This window comes from Hylobates moloch, unplaced genomic scaffold (genome assembly GCF_009828535.3).
Source record: "Hylobates moloch isolate HMO894 unplaced genomic scaffold, HMol_V3 SCAFFOLD_12, whole genome shotgun sequence".
Lineage (NCBI taxonomy): Eukaryota > Metazoa > Chordata > Mammalia > Primates > Hylobatidae > Hylobates > Hylobates moloch.
The window spans coordinates 80,808,876-80,827,325 of NW_026652287.1; the positions used below are offsets into that span (position 1 = coordinate 80,808,876).

The following is an 18,450-nucleotide window of genomic DNA, read 5'->3' on the forward strand; positions in this document are numbered from 1 at the left end:
ACAACACACAGTGGAAAAGAGGGCATTACTGGTTCCCATGTCTTTTATTTTTATTTTTATTTTAGAGACAGAGTCTCGTTTTGTCACCCAGGCTGGAGTGCAGTGATGCTGTCATAGCTCACTGCAGCTTCCAAATCCTGGCTCAAGGCATCCTCTTGCCTCAGCCCCCCAAGTAGCTGGGCTTACAGGTATGTACCACTGTGCCCAGCTAAGTTTTACGTTTTTTGTAGAGACAGGGTCTTGCCATGTTGACCAGTCTTGAACTCCTGGCCTCAAGCGATCCTACCACCTCAGCCTCCCGAATTGTTGGGATTATAGATAAGAGCCACTGTGCCTAGTCCCATGTCTCTTTTAACAGCCATCATATCTTTGTCAGAAAGTCACCCTTGGACTTCCACTCATGCCCCATTGGCTGGATCAGCTTCACATCCTCACTCCTGACAAGGGAAATTAGAACATGACCCCTGCCTTAGATTAAACCAGTCAGATTGACCCACCTAGCTGAGGATAGAGTCACCCCTTCGCTGAGTCAGACAGGGGCTAAGAGGTGGGGGTATAAACCTGAACAAAATCATTCTACCAGTTAGAGGTGAAAGAGACTGTTGGGAGCAGCTCTGGAGTATCTGCTGTATTCCTTTTTTTTCATGTTCTAACCGATAGCCTTCAATCTACTTGGATAAGTTTTCTCTTATGCAAGTCTTCTATGAGTTTTCTTTTGACACGCTTTCTGTATGAACATTATGCTCCATAATAATGAGACATCATGAAGATGACAGGGTTCAGAGAAATACCAACCGTAAATAACCCCATTCCTAGAGCAGGATGTAACGTCTTATAGTAAATTTCAATTGTTTACTTTAAAAAATGTTTTTCCCTCTTAAAAAAATTTATTGTGGTAAGAGCCCAATATCACTAAACATCAAGTATTTTCAATTTGTGCCTCACTAGTAGTACTTCAACCCATCTCCTTAATACACAGAAACATATAAAAAATCTGCTGCATTTATCATATTTTGTCAATTTAACACAGTAGTATTTCAATTTTCATTTAAGTATAGTTAAGGTTTAGAGTCCACATAAAAATACTTATCCCTGAAATGTTACTACACTGACAGCAAAGCAAAGTGAAAGCTGGAAGCAGCTATTTCAGCTTCCTATAGTGAAATAACGGATGATTAGCAACTTGACTGCACCTTGGTAGCACTTCTTTTCTCTGATAATGTTTAAGTTGCCTCCCACAAGAGTGTAATAATCATTATGAGAGGCCATCTGCTTAGTACCAAGGTAATTATTCAGAAAGTTCTTCCAGCATGTCACTGTTTGCATGCCCAAGGATAAAGAAACATCTGTCCTGCTGGTAAAAGAGGAAATAAACTGGCCAGGAACGGTGGCTCACACCTGTAATCCCAGCACTTTGGGAGGCCAAGGTGGGCGGATCACCTGAGGTGGGGAGTTCGAGACCAGCCTGGCCAAAATGGAGAAACCCCATCTCTACTAAAAATATAAAATTAGCTAGGTGTGATGGCGCATGCCTGTGGTCCCAGCTACTTGGGAGGCTGAGCGGGGAGAACTGTTTGAACCTGGGAGGTGGAGGTTGCAGTGATCCGAGATTGGGCCATTGCACTCCAGCCTGGGCAACAAGAGCAAAACTCTGTCTCAAAAAATCAATCAATCAAACAAACAAACAACAACAACAAAAAACAGGAAAGAAACTGCAGGACTTAAATGTGTTAGGTGTCTTTTGATGTAATTCAGGTCAAAGTTTTCAGGAAGTAATTAATTCAGAAACCAGGAATGTTACCTGCCCAGTTGCCCAGCAGAGCCCATTGCTAAGCTTTAATTAACTGAAGATAAACTATGTAGCAGATAAGATCACTAAAGACCAGTACTTGCCTCTGGGCTGGTTTCAGGCGGGGGCCCCTATCAGATATGTCTACTCTAAGGTAGCAAAACAGGATCACCCTCACAGAAATCCTAGAGCAGAGACTTTTCCAGTGTTAAAAGCTGGACTCACTGCATCTCAACTGCTTTGCACTTGACACTTAAGAAAGATGGATAAGAAGGCGATATGTAATCTAAACCATGACACGATTGCCAGCAAGAAGTTGCAAAGTGAAGTAGAAGGTGAAGCTGAGGTGGCCTAAGTTTTGGCTAGGTGGAGAAAAGGCATTGGCATGTAGCACTTTAAACCAAAGTATCAAATATATATATACATATATATAAAAGGTTGTGTGGTGTAGTTCATGAGACAAATGAACAGAATTCTAGGCAGCTCAAGTGAACACTTTGTGGGAACTCATGTTGATAGTTTAAGATGCATGTTTTCTGGTCACACAAAAATATAGCATTTCTATCTGACTTGAGAAGATTCTGTAGTGGGGGGAGTTCTGTGGACCCATGAACATGTTCTATCGCACTTCTAACCAACTCAAACTGCCTAGTTGGATTGCTTAGTTGGCTGGGGGTGGATTCATCTTCAGGCGGAAGGCACTGCACTCCATCTGAGCACCACGGGAGAGGCTTGGCAAAGATCTGCAGAAGTGTGGGCAGAAAACCACGTCCATTGGCACCCTCTGACTTCTTTTTATCACACCTCAGGAGACCTCAGAATAGACATATACTTAATTTAAAAACTGTTGGGAATCATTTCATGGAATAACATGTATTTTTGGGGATTCTAAGAAATAGATGTCCAAAAATAGTATAGGTATTGTCAGAGATTTAAATGTCTATGTGACTACTAAGAGCATAACTCAACCACATTACGCCTATGGTTTTTTTTTTTTTTCTTTTTTTGCAAATAGTCTACTTTTTAGTTTAAGAGAGGGCAACACTTGAATGCTCTCAACTCTGGCTCAACAATTGGGTAACTGAACATGACTTACCCTAACAGTGTTGCATGGAAACCTATCATACAAAATATAAAATTATAGAATCAGATACTTCCAAGAAGAATTTCTCATGAATTTTAGAGATCATGGAGAGAAAGCTAGCCAGATGTTTTAAAGGATTGGAACCCATGACATATGAGGAAAGTTAAAAGAAAGATATGGTATATTTAACTTAAGGAGAAAAAGCTTGCCGGTTGCAAGGCTCTGGAAACTTCCCTAATTCCTAATAGAGTGGGGCTTCTCCTAGGATCTCAATGCACATGGTATGTCCTCCCTGTGATAAAGGCACAACATGACAAAGAATATGTTAGGGGAAATCTTGTTCCATCATCATCACAATTAGTGCGTCCATGCATATTATAAAAAGCTGGTCCTTCCTTAAAACATTGCCATTTGCCATGGAATTTAATAATAAATATTTAAATGTTGGATGAATACAAAATGAATGACTCCCCTAAAGTGTGGATTAAATAATATTACTTGGTATCCTTGAGGATTTTCAGAGTTATTACTAATGTAAGTATACTCTCTCTTTCAATAAGAAGAAAGGTGAATTGTGCAAGTCCACATGATTAGAACTGATGGACATACAAATACTGGGCATGTCCTGGGCAAAGCATGGAGAACAAGAATTTGTAAGATGAACAGAAGTGGGGAGCACAGAGGTCTCATCACTTCTGTTCTTCTTATAACAACATGGAGGACTGAATAAATGTTCCAAAGATACACTAAATCATAACTGCCATCACAAATACCTACCATATGTTTGGTACCCTCATCTACGGATTACTGGGAGACCACAAAGGGGTAGACAAAGTCTCTTGTAACCAGAAATTATGAACAGGAGAAAACTGTTGAGCCAAGACTATGGCCAGACTATGTATAGTGGAGTCAAGAACATCAGAGTGCTCCTCCAGGTACTAGCTGCAAGTTGAAAGTTAATATTTCTTTGCATAGGGAAAGATATTTTATTGTTCTATGGTAGGTACATTCACATTCACAAATTTTGGGCCAAATTTACCTTTGTATGTGAAAATTTCAAATGTAATATGTTCATATTATTTAAACAGCAAAGATGCTAAGGAATTATTTGTGTACCTCAGGGAAAGGTCAATGCAAAATTCTGCTGTAAATGTAAAAAGCATTCAAATAGAAATGATCTAAGCCCCAAGGTCATAAAAGTAGTAACTGCTACATTTTTGAAGGAGTCAGTATTAGACAAAATTAAGACATCTCAGACTGAAAATAGTGTGGGAAATATACCCATCGAAATCAGCTTTTTTTCCTCTTCCTGACACATTAGAGGATAAAGAATGGGATGGGAGGTGGAAAAGAGAATATATCTGTGGTTATTTTGTTTTAAAAGACCAAGTCAAAGGTGAAGTAATGGAAAAGAATGGGTATTAGGAAATGTCCCTTGGAGTTAACACACAACATATACTGAGTGTATTTCCTAAATAACTTGTTACATTAAAATAAAATTATGTATATTGAATTGCAGTGTCTGAAATAGTATCTGTAAAAGGTATTTCTCTATTAGGAAAGCAAGTCAACAAGGTTAATTATATTGCAACTGCTTTTAAATCCAATTAAATAGTTTTATATATTCAAATTAGCTACTGCATTGAGGAAACCTACTCATCTTACTTTTTTTTAGTTGTCATTATGTATATCAATCTCAAACACACTGAAATCTTCAATAAGCATGTTTCTCTAACCATTATAAATACTGCTTTATCAAAAGAAAACCAGTACTTTTAAATATCAGAATATTTGGCACTGAATAAACAAAACAGCCAGATAGAGACTAATTCATAAATATTCTGCTCGTAAACTCGTTTTGAATTAAGCATTTATTGTAAAGCAACTTTCACAACTAAATATAAGTATTGATGGTAAAAATATTTCTAGAATCTTGTAATAGACAAATGTAAACCCTTTTATCACTAGGAATTCAATGAGGAAAACATTAACTTCTACAAAATAGAAATATTTTATAAAATATAAGAATATTAGTTGATATTTAAAGTATTTTTCTCACTGTTAGATCATTATGCCTATTTAGCTAACTAAAGATAGCATAACTGTTTTGACAATTTGTTAAAGCTATAGCTTAACAGAGTCTGATTTTCATTATATAGAAATTCAAGTTGAAGAAAATATGTTTGTATAGTTATATCTTCAAATACCGGACACTTCAATTTTTTTTCTTTGCACCTGGCAATAAAAGTATTATAAAGCCATAATTGGAATAATAATCAATTTCATTTATTTTTATGCCAGTGTGATTAAATCAACATTTTAAGTCAACTATTACCCAAGTTTATCATTTCTAAGATGAAAATTTGAATATAAAGCATGATTCAGCAATTCTATTACTTGCAGTCCTTAAGTAATGGAGATCTTGAAAAAGTCCTCGGTCAGCTATAATGATGAGCCAAAATTAATTAAGGCAAATGAATATTCTAAATGAATCTCTTCCTCTTAACTATTGTTTGAATAATTGCTTATGCTTGACAAGATATTTTTCATGAACTATCAACAATGCGATTTGAATCGCACTCATAATTACAAACTCCTCAACCATAGTAATTTATAAATTACTGCCCTCTCATGGGACTGTCTTCAAACATTTAAAATATTTATTATTGAGAAGTTCTGTTGAGCTATTATAGTGTATTCATAATTTTCTAAGACCTTAAATTTCTTCCAACCTTGTCATCTGGCTATTTTAATTTTTAGTTTTCATTGAAGTATACTTGACGAAATTCTTTGTCACATTTGGAGGAAGGACATATTTTATAGCTTGTTTAGGAAAGTCTAATCTGCTCAGTTAATGTCTAGCATTCTCAATTCTCTCAACATGTGGCAGTAGTTGGCTCTATCCTGGAGACAAAATAATTACTGTCCCATATATGAGGAGATCAAATGATTTTCAAAGAAATTTTTATAGAATCCAGTTGCAAATCACTTTCTAAAATACGGAGTCAACAATAACTGTCAGCTAAGCAGGTGGTCACAGAGGAAAATTAACAGAATATCGTTTTGATCAGATGCACTGTAAGGTAGAATTCTTTAATTTTGCTTGACTGCCAGTAAACTTCTCCACGGTGTCTCCATATGGGCTTATATTCCTCAGAACAGTTAGCCCTGAGTATTCTTTAGAAAGATGTGTGTGGCGCTGTTCTCTTTTTGTGGCTGTTGTGCCTGTTGAGGGCCCCAAGTTGATGAGACCTGAAAATTGTGTAGGAAGAGGTGTGAAGCAAACGTTAGGGAAATCAGTGAAAGAGAAATAACCTAATCTATGTGGTGTTCCAGAAAGGCTAATCCCCTCTCTCCTTTCCTGACCTTAAAACAGAGGAACAGGTCAAGCACAGTGGCTCACACCTGTAATCCCAGTAGTTTGGGAAGTAGAGGTGGGTGGGTCACTTGAGCCCAGGAGTTCAAGACCAGCCTGGGCAACATATCAAGACCTTGTCTCCACAAACAATTTTAAAAAATTAAGTGGGGCATGGTTGCACAAGCCTGTAGTTCTAACTACTCCTACCTCAGGAGGCTGAGGTAGGAGGACTGCTTGAGCCCAGGAGTTTGAGGCTGAAGTAAGTTATGATAACACCACTGCATTCCAGCCTGGGCAATAGAGCGAGATCCTGTCTCTAAAAAAAAAAAAGACAGTAAAAATAAAACATTCTGATTTGAAATAAGAGAGGAATATCTTTGCATTTAACATGGAAAATGTACACCTGTGCATTGTCAACAAGGTTATGCTTTTGTTGGCTATCTAGACCTCAATGATTTATCTGTCATTAATGCCACTGGTCACTGGCCCATCTTTCCAGAAGCAAGATTGAAAAGAGGAAGAGGTATGTTACTGGGGGGTCTCTAATCCCTCACCTGTGCTATTCTAAGGTAAATGGTTTCTTATTTTTTTTTTATTGTTTGGTTGGTTGCTCATTTATCTGATTTTTATGTTTGCTTTTTTTTTTTTTTTCCACATTCCCTGAAACACTAGGAAAGATGCCTCTTAAATTACTGCTATTTTGCCCAACAACTGGTGGGGCTGGGTTCTGTAGCTGCATTTCTAGGTGCTAGCAAATAGGGAATAGGCAGCAAAGTACTCTTGGGTGGGACTGTAGGCAGTAGGGTACATCTGAGATGTCCTACTGTTGATCTGGGAAATAGAAAATGTAGTTCAAAAGTTTCCAAGTATCAGGCTTAATAAAGCCTGGGAGTCACTTATTATATGGTGAACAGGTTGACATGGGAAAAACAAGGTAGTGTGGGATAACAAGATTACATGTCACAGATTTCTTTTCTCTCTATGTAAGAAAATAGGCTTTCTTCCTAACTCTGTGGCTATTGGTTGAAAATGGTTTTTCTGCCTTTAGTGCTAACTTACTAAGAAAAGAACTATGAGCACATTTAAATAGACATGCATATTTGTGGTAGATCCAGAAATAACATTTGCTAAAGTTTGGTCTTAAAAATACTAAATTATTCCAGAAAGGGCTGAAATTTTCTGAAAATGTCATAACTGTTTTGATGAAATAATGCCAATTATACAACGATTAGTAACTAAATTTTTTACATTGTTTCTTGAAAACTTGAATAACAAATATATGAGAAAATAGAATACCAAAAGACAATATATTGTGTTGTGTTAACTGAGGCAAAGGAAGGACAAAAAGGCATACATTTTAAAAATTGTTGTCGGTACAAATGGAAAATATATATGAGTAGGTATTGTGGAGATGGGAATCATGGTGCAATTTTCCTATTTTAACTCATTACTGACAAGCATTAAAATAATGTTTCGGCCGGCTGCGGTGGCTCACGCCTGTAATCCCAGCACTTTCGGAGGCCGAGGCAGGCAGATCACAAGGTCAGGAGATCGAGACCATCCTGGCTAACACAGTGAAGCCCCGTCTCTACTAAAAAATAGAAAAAATTAGCTGGGCATGGTGGCCGGCGCCTGTAGCCCCAGCTACTCGGGAGGCTGAGGCAGGAGAATGGTGTGAACCTGGGAGGCGGAGCTTGCAGTGAGCTGAGATGGCGCCACTACACTCCAGCCTGGGCGACAGAGCAAGACTCCGTCTCAAAACAAACAAACAAACAAACAAATGAAACAAAAACAAAATAATGTTTCATTATTCCCACATTCCAGAATGTTCTGTTTTAGCTATTATCCATAACAAGTAAAACTAGAACTAGACTGGGACCTGGGATACTTTGGTTCTGGTGCTAACTCAGGCACTAACTAGGTTGAAAGACCACTTAAACTTTCTGTATCTTATTTTCTCATCCATAAAATTACGTTTACAGTAGGTGAAGGTACCAAATGGATCAGTCTCAGATTTACCAACCCCCTGAATTTTTAATAAAAATATTTGCACATGTACATTTTTTTCTGCAAAAAAAAAAAAGCCCATAATTTTACCAGATTCACAAAGAAGTTTATGATTTCCCAAAGGCAAAGAAAGCACAGCACTAGGTACTTTCTATGGTTCCTTTTAACCCTGTATACATTACCAACTTTTATACATTTACTACACGAAAACTCATGTGTTACATATCTGCACATTCATAAGAACGTACATATTTATGCAAATACATAAAGAACCCTGAAAATTTGGCTCTAATTACAGATCACCTTTCAAGGGTGGAAGCCATTTTAATGTAAGATGTTATTCTGAACTAGAAATGTTAGCATGTTTTGTCTGCGATTTCTATGAGCTCAGAGTCCCATTTGATAATTCAAGATTTATGAAAATCAAAGATATGTTTGCCTACCAATAAAAATGAGTCATCTTAAGGAATTCTTCCATGGACCCAACAAATATTTATTAAATGCTTATTATTTGGCTGATATCATGCTAGGTACTAATTTTCTGTTATGATTAAAATAGACATTTTCTGCCTTCAGTCTAATAAGGTAGATGACTATTACTTAAAACTTTAATTAACTTTAATAAGATAAATAGATAGAGATCCACAAATTATAGATTTGAAACTGTTCTAACTGTTTTGAGAGCAGTAGGCTGTATTCTATTACATTTTTGCCCCCTTTGGATCTCATGTGCAAAGAACAGAATTGGAATCAACATGACCTTTAGTTTATGGCACATACTCATCATTATACATTTATCTATGAGTTCCTTGGTTTTATTGTTTCTATACACACACACACACGCGCGCGCGCACACACACACACACACGGAGAGAGAGAGAGAGAGAGAGAAAGGGAGAGACAGAGACAGAGAGACAGAGAGAGAGAGAGCGACAGAAACAAATTGAAATCTCCCACTGAGACAAAAGCTGGGATCACAAGTAGCTAGGATCAAAACTATGTGCCACCCCTCTTCCCCAAACTCATTCCCTTGGCTCTCACAGATGAGTTAAATAGTAATGAAGGGATGAGAACCTAGAAACAGATTCCTATGTGGAGACTATGATGGATAGTAAGGTGACAGACTAGGAAAACTTTAGTACGCAATAAAGGTAAATATCTTTTAGACACTGGGGTAGGGAAAGATTTCTGAAGTGAGATACCCAAAAAGCATATTTTAAACAAGAGCAATGTGAGCATTTAAAATTGAGAATTTTATTCATGAAAGATACCTTGAAGACAAGTTACAAAGGAAGAGAATATATTCACTATATAAACCACCCCAAAAAACTACTCATAAGAATATATAAGAATATGTAAAAGCCCAAGTTAGTAGAAAAACACATGAACGGATGTTTCACAGAAAAAGAAACACATATGGCCAAAAGGATATATTCAACAATCGACTGATCAAGTAAACACCAATGATAACTGCAATGAGACCCCATTGCATTGTACATTCCATTGGTGAAAATGTAAATGTCTCATATACAAGTGTTGGAGGTAATATGGATCCACAATTATACATTGTTTGACAGTGTATAAATTGGAGTAATCAAGTTTGAAAACTGTTTGGCATAGTCTCTTAAAGTTGAATATTCTTGGCCAGGCACGGTGGCTCATGCCTGTAATCCCAGCACTTTGGGAGGCCAAGGCGGGCGGATTACCTGAGGTCATGAGTTCGAGACCACCCTGGCCAACATGATGAAACCCCGTCTCTACTTAAAATACAAAAACTAGCTGCGTGTGGTGGCACATGCCTGTAATCCCAGCTACTTGGGAGGCTGAGGCAGGAGAATTGCTTGAGCTTAGGAGGCAGAGGTTGCAGTGAGTCGAGATCGTGCCACTGCACTCCAGCCTGGCCAACAGAGAGAGACTCTGTCTCAAAAAAAAAAAAAAAAAAGTTGAATATTCTTATACTTTATGACCCAGAAATTCCACATGTACACAAATACCCCAGAGAAGCCTTGGTCATCTAACCAGAGACACATGTATGTTGACAGTAGTACCAATCACGATAGTGAAAACCTGGAAATAACTCAAATGTCCATCAATAAGAGACAGTGATTTTATAAACTGTGATATCTTCACACAATGAAATATCACACAGCAGCCAAAGCGAATGAATCACAACAACGCAAAAATTATGGAATCTTAGCAGTATTATAGTAAGTGAAAGAGAACACTCCCCAAATATTTCAACAGTATGGTTACCTCTTTATAACATTTTAAACAAATAAACTTAAAATAAATATATTTTAGGAAAAAATACTGCAGTCAGACTATATACAAATAAAAGCAAGGAAATAATGAAAAAAGCTGGGATCAGTTTTCAGCCCTAAATCTATATTTCCCTATGAGACAAAAAAAAAGGAAGAAAGGAAGGAAGAGAGGAAAGAAGCAAGGAAGAGAGTAAGCTAATAATCGCCTTGCATATATTTGAATTATGAATGATACCAAGTTCATTTCTTTTTACATGCAAATTACCCCCAGGAAATAACAGCAAACTGGCTTAAAAATGTCCATTTGTAACTTAACATTCATTTTAGATGGCTTGTACAAATGAACTTCTTTCTCTCCATTTATGTTGGCAACACTGAACCAAGAAAAGGTTAAATGACTTGTTCACTGGGAAGAAAAAAAAAAAAAAACAGTTGTCATCCGTGGTGCCAAAAATAGAAGTTCTGATTTCCAGTCCTGTGATCTCAACAGAAGACAGAATGTTCACTCTATCTGACTGATATAAAATACAACTTCTCCAAGGACTCTATTATTTTGAACTACTGTGTAAATACATGTAATTATAAGCTTCTGGAAATATACACTGTTTATTTTATCATTTGCAATAGCAAATAGAAAGGCTTGGGCTGAGTATTTACCCAATAATGACACTAACAGCCTTCAGTCATTATAGACGATTTGTAAGGGTCTGTTTAGATATCCTTAAGATCAATGACCCATTAGTGCAATTATAGTCTAAGATGGTTCCCGTACTTGCTACCAGAAAGTGACATGTTGATGTTACAAACACTCTCTACACATCATTAAAATGTGTCTTTACTCAGAGAAAGCTGCAGAAATAGAACTATAACTATACTTTAAAATTCTGTTCCCAGTGGGTGATGTGGTCATTCTCTTTTTGTAATTCCTCTGATAAAATGATAAATTATATTCTCAGAAAATTGAATAAAACAAATGTGTCTGGAGTTTGTTCCTTCTGGTGGGTTCGTGGTCTCAATGACTTCAAGAATGGAGCCACGGACCTTTGCGGTGAGTGTTACAGCTCTTAAAGTTGGCACAGACCCAAAGAGTGAGCAGCAGCAAGATTTGTTGTGAAGAGGGAAAGAACAACGCTTCCACAACATGGAAGGGGATCCAAGAGGGTTGCCGCTGCTGGCCGGGGGTGGCCAGCTTTTATTCCTTTATTTGTCCCCGCCCATGTCCTGCTGATTAGTCCATTTTACAGAATGCTGATTGGTCCATTTTACAGTGTGCTGATTGGTCCATTTTACAGAGGACTGATTGGTCTATTTTACAAACCTCCAGCTAGCCACAGAGAGCTGATTGGTGCATTTTTACAGAGTGCTGATTGGTGCATTTTACAAACCTCTAGCTAGCCACGCAGCACTGATTGGTATGTTTTACAATCCTAGCTATGGAGCAGTGATTAGTGCATTTTACAATCCTCTTGTAAGACAGAAAAGTTCTCCAAGTCCCCACCCGACCCAGAAGTCCAGGTGGCTTCACCTCTCACAAATACATTTATTCTGTAGTATTATTTTTATCAATTTAAAAATCTTCATAGTCATTGTCTTTCTTACCCCATTCACACAGTCTCACACAGTTGCATATTCCAAGTATCCATACATGCTCAGCCTTTCATGCAGATGCAATCTACATGAAGAAAAACATAGATTGCTTGCTATGTAACTATAGATTCACAGAACTGGAAGGATCACAGGGGACTGACTACCTAGTGGAGCAGTGTTTCTCAACTGATATTATAGTCCCTTATTAATTAGTCTTTATTTGGGGGTAGGAGGGGGTGGGAGAGAGAGGAGAGATCATGAACATTTTAGAAAATCTAATGAAGTTTGTGAAGTTATCCCAAGAAAAATCCACTCATGTGTGTAAATGTTCATGTCATTTATTTATTTGTTTGCATTTGACATTGAGTTATTTCACATTTTACAAATAATTATGACTCATTTTTCTTGTAAAAATTGATGACATCTTTCTAAATAAAACATAAATGCAAATTACTAACCAAATCATATAAAAAAAGAAAACATAGGTTCTGCTTAAAATAGTTTTCAATGAGAAGGCTGTTTTATTTGGCTTAGTAAGAAGTTAAAATTTAGGCTACTCTGGAACACTTTGCCTATGGGATAGCCCTGCTTGCTGTGTCTATGGAGCAGCCAAAAAAAAAAAAAAAAAAGGAAGAAGTTAAAATTTAGACTGATCCTTCCTTTATAGGAAAATATTGGTGTTATTTTTAGTATCCAAACAATTGTTCGTCTGTTTTAATAGCACTATGTGCTCAAAGTTGCAGCTCACACAGCTTTCAGTATCAAACAGAATTAAATTCCCTATCAGTCAGAGCACAGTAGACTTTTGTCAAGACACCTGAGCTTTCTCCAAGATACTTCAAGGTGAATTCAGGTTCTATGAAACCCTTTGTCCTCAAGTCAAATGAAATTAATTTTGGAAAGCTTAATGTCAACAATGCGGCCTTTGTCAGCAAGGGAAGATGTTTGAATCCTTTCAATTTTATGTAGTCTAAGCAGAAATAACCTTTAAAAGAGTTTTGTAGTCTTTACAGATGTTTGTAGATCTTCTCCATGGATAAACTGATATGTCTTTCTCATTTTCAACTCCCTTGCTCTCACTAAAGTCTTTCTTTCAGCACTTTCATGTCAGTGGAAAGGTCACAAGATTTTACCTCTAATTTCTTCCTCCAAAATGGCAGTTGTTTCCAGAGCCACCATACTAGACCAGAAAATCTGAAAATGAAAGACTAGCCTTATTTTTTTTTGACCTAACATCTACAAGGAAGTCCATCCATGAATAAACCTCTCTTGTCAAATTGTTTTAAGATTCAGCTCTCCTTTACTTAAAAAATAGATAAAATGAAATTTCTGACCCAAGTTCAGCCAAGTGCATTAACACTTATTCATTGGAAAGCCAAAAAACTTCTGATAGTAAAAATAATACAATTTGCTTCATTTCTAAGTAAAAACTTTTGAAACTCTAGATTTCTGGCTATGTCTGTGAAATTATTAGGTTGCTTTTAACAGAGCAGGCAAAGCATCTTTTTGGGATAATTATCAGTATCTTTCACACGAATGCATGCTGATGGTGAGGGCAATATGTCTCTATGAAAAGTGGAACCTCTGTCTTCACCAGATTAATTATGCTGGATCTTGCATCAAGACACTCCATATGTACTCCATATGTACTTGCAGTATCAAGATTTTTGTTCCATTAGGAGTTTTGCTTTATAAAGAAACTCTGTTGGGAGGAGGCAACACACACACACACACACACACACACACACACACACACACACACACACACACACACATCGACATTTGGGTGAGAGATAAAAATCAGAGTTTTACTGAAACAATCATAGTTTTCACCCAGTTGCATGCCAAATGGGAATGACAACAGCTGTTATTTTCACCATAACTGGCTTTGAAATACTGGCAAAATACCAGAGTTCAAGAGTAGGTTCTATCAAGTGAACAGAGGTGCTATTAATTTTTTTTTTATTCTAAGCAACCAACCAGCTCAAGCATTTCTAGAGTACTTGAAATGATAAAGCTTTCTCTAGTTATTTATGGTTTCTTTTGATTGGAAACATGTCAAAAGTTTCATGTTAGGGCAAATATAAGTTTTGGTAAATTTCCATCCTTTTAAAATTGAACTTCTCTAGGGGAAAAAAATCTACATTGTGTGATTTATTTTCAGGATGCTCAGAAATAAGCTTTCTTGACTTCATCCTATCATTGGCAGGAAACTTATCACACAAGAAACAGTCTGGCTTTTGTGTCCCATCACATTTAGCAATGCAAATAAAATCAAAGGAAATGTAGGAGCCATCAGCTTTCTTTTCTCTGACATTTGCCAACTTAAGCTAAGTTTAATGTGAACAGAAAGAGATATGCACAAACATAATGTCAGATGCATTTTCATTAATTCTGATGAATGCAATGCCATTCCAGATGTCATTGTACAAGGATAGTAACTTTATGTGAAAAAATACATGCTACTCTGTCCATGTTTAAAGGAAAACATTAAAATATTTTAAAACAATAAAAATATTAAAACATTAAATACATTAAAAAACAAAAAACATATTTTACCATAAACAATTTTTTGCACAAAAAGCAAAGAAAACAAAATAAAGCTAAGACATATATATATATATATATATATATATGTACACACACACACACACACATATATATATGTTTGCTCTTACTTAACCTGCAACATAAAGTCTGTATATGATCTTTAACTAAAATATCCCTTTTCTAACGTGATCTGAAATACACCATCTAATCTCTGCTGTTGTTATATAGGAAGTTTCCTGTATTACAAATGAGCCCATTTGTAATAGTTGTGTATTTCTAGTTATCCTTGGTTATCTGGATTCTTCCATTTTTCATCCAGTGTTCTGGCATGGTTAATTCTCTTGCCCTTTATCCCATCAACTATTGGGTGGTAAATCTTATGTTATGCATTACTTTTCTCTTTATGTGGCTAAATATCACCAAGTTCTTAACTTCTTGTCATCTAACAAGGTATCCAGATCTCTTTTTATGCTGGTTGCCTTTTTCTACAACCACTATAATGTGTTAACATCTATCTGAAAATTTGGAGCCATCTATTTAAAAATATTGCATTTTTTGAATGATCAAGAACTACAGTACTATTATCTTCTTATTCTTAACTAATATTGCTTTTTTGACATACATATGTATATATTTTATTGAATATATAGGAGTGAAATTATATAAAGAAATGCAATGCTAATGGTTTCTCTAAAGATTCTTTTGGATTTTATACATAAATGATCATATCATCTGTGAGTAATAACAGTGTTATCATTTTTCTTTCATTCTAATACTTACACCTATTTTACATTTTTCTTGACTTATTTTAGTAGCTAGGCCATTCAGAAAAATAGTCAATGACAATGGTGATTCTTAACTTTTTAATTTTAGCTTTTTATCACTTAATCCATCAAAATTTTTACCACAATAGCTACCATTTCTTAATCGTCAACTCTTTAAGCTAGGCACTGTAGTAGTCAAGGTATGTAATGTGCTATCTCATTTTATTTAATCTTTCTGACAATTCTATGTAGTTATTATTGTCTTATTTTATCTTAAAAAAGAGAATAAGCAAAACCAAGATCACAGAAATTAGGTAACTTGGCACTAGATTACAAAATGATGTGGTCAAGCAAGGATGTGAATCCAGATTTGTCACAATCCATTGCCAATATTCTTTCTACACTTTTCCATTATATTACAATCAGCTATGATTCAGTATCAGCTTTACTTCCCTCCCTCCCTCCTTCCTTCTTTCCTTCTTTCTTCTCTCTCTCCCTCTCTGTTTTTCTCTTCTTTTTCCTTCTTCCCTTTTTCTTCCCTCCCTCTCTCCTTCTCATCCTTCACTCTCTCCCATTCTTTCTTCCTCCAATTCCTCTTTATCCTATTATCCTTATTTTATCTCATATTGTCACTAATGAGCCAAGTATGTATTTTCTTAGGGTAATTCTGAATCTAAGTTGTATCACCCAACCAAGCAGTGGCTGTCTTATAAAGCTGATTAAGTTTTCCTTCTATGTTTTCATCCACACAGTAGATTAAGACATTAATAGATATTAATTTGAAAAGCATCAAGAACAAAAACTTTTGTCATAATGCTACTTCTCATATGGTTGTGGAATTAGGGTGCAATAGCTCAATTTAATTATTGATGGTGGGGTAATGAATATAAATATACCAGTCTTGTGTGTTTTCTTCGATTCAGCTTATGGAAACCACCATGTCTCTTTCTATCTGTTATTCATTCCCTAACTTATCAAAACACGATACTTAGGGATACTGTGGGATCCTACTCTTTAATAGTGATAAAATCCATTGATTGTGTAATTATTGGCTACCACACACTGTACTAGGTAGCTGCACATACATGATATTTAATTAGCAGGATCAGTGCAAGACTGGTGGTATTAGTCCATTATTTTAAACTAAAAAAACACAATTTTAGAGAAGGGAAAAATAGGTAGCCAAGTTGGGATTCAAACTTTGGTCAATTTGACCACAACACTACTCTAAGAACATTGCTTCTGTCTCTGATCTGACAGAATGTCTCACGGTGACCTTTCCCACATAGCCCTCTTGGGAGGCATTGTGGTGAAAATTCCCACTCCCTTCAAAAAATAATTCTCACTGGGGACCAGGAGCACTTGAACAGTAGATGGATAAACTCCAAATATTTCTCCTATCTTGATTATATCTTTAAGTTCATAAGACAAAAAAAATCCCTTTATAAAGATAATAATGAAAGTAGGAGAAAATGAGAGATAATCAAGAAGCAAATAAAATTTGTGACCTAAGTTTCTCAAAATTTTAAGAACTGTGAACCATCTAATGGCCATAGGTACTTATATTGGTTACAAATTTCATATAAGTTTTCAAAGATGTATCAGAGTTTATACAACATAGTTTTAAAACATTAATTTTGTTTTACAGCAATTGAAGGATTGATACTGCTTATAACCTTTGGCCAAAGTAAATTTGGTTTGATCACTGTGTATCAATGTGTGTCAGGAGAGCCTGGGTAATGCTGAGGTACAATAATCTCTAAATCTTGGAGATTTAGAGTAACAAAGATTTATTTCTTGCTCAGACTACATGTTCATAAAAGGTTATCTAGAGTCTATATTTTTTATTTTCCCATTCTTAAACCCAGACTGATTGATAATTTATCACACAAAACATTACTAGTTGTCTAGCAAAGGGAAGAGAACATGGCAAATCATTTACTTACTCATAGGCTCCCATGAAGAAGTGGAACATATAGCTTCTTCCACTCACATGTGATTGGCTAAAGCAGTTATCATAACCATAGATAGTTTTAGAGAGGATGGAGAAATTCAACTGTAGCATGCACAAAGAAGTAGAGAACTGGCCCAGTTTTGAAATCCTCTTATCACAAAATGACAGTCATTCCATAGAGGGTTGATTTATTTTCTTATTCTATAGTTCTACTACTTTAGAAAATACTAACATTCAATTTGGTGATTAGCCAAAGAAGGCAGTTTTTGGTGATTATGACATTGTGTTCTGCGTTTTTGCTTCAAACCTGCTATAGCAGTTATAAATGTGAGAATAAGTCCTTACAACAGACGACTGTTAGCAGCACATCACCCTCCAGGTCAATGAGCACATCATCCTGAAAAGCAGGAGCATGAATATTTTACAACTTGGAAGATGATGATAGCACATAGATTTTTAATTTTTTTTATTACTTTGGTTGCCACAAGAATTCCTTTGTACTCTGTATTCTTTGTATTGTATTAGATGTCTTCTTAAAATATGATCACATACATTTATTGATTTCTTTCTCTGAGGTGCAAAGAACATGAAGTTTTGGGGCAAAGTCTAACTCTTGACAATTGAGCTATTTGCACTGCAATTCAGTTGTCTTAGGGAATTCTCATTAAAAATCAACATTTCATAATCATCATATTTCAACCCTATTAATAAGTTTAGGCTAATCTAGCTAATTAATACAGTATGAAGCTAAAGCTTGAAGTCACTTGAAATCACGGAAATGATCTTTACTGAGAATATCGGTACCATAAAATATTTATTTCATCTCTCATTCAAAAACTTGTGTAAATGTGCTCTTATCAGCCAGAACAGCTCATTATAGAAAAGTAGTATCATGTGTCAGCCCATTTCTCTGCCATGTTCTTTGAAATCACTTGCACAGATTAGATGCAATTTAAATATTGATCAAGGATCTTTAGATATCCTTCAGCAATAAAACATGACTAAGAAAAGTGTTGCTTAGCACTATCTGTATTCTGTGAATGAAGATGTGTGAGGATTCTCATTCAAGTGTAAGTTATTTCTTGATAGAGAAATG

At 35.9% G+C, this 18,450-nt stretch overlaps 1 protein-coding gene and 1 long non-coding RNA gene across 2 annotated transcripts in view; one reads left to right on the top strand and one right to left on the bottom strand.

The window, feature by feature from the left end:
- Window positions 1–18,450, top strand: part of LOC116479053 (uncharacterized) — a 103,994-nt gene that overhangs the window by 85,061 nt on the left and 483 nt on the right. The window lies entirely within an intron of this gene.
- Window positions 1–18,450, bottom strand: part of LIN7A (lin-7 homolog A, crumbs cell polarity complex component) — a 144,766-nt gene that overhangs the window by 71,799 nt on the left and 54,517 nt on the right. The window lies entirely within an intron of this gene.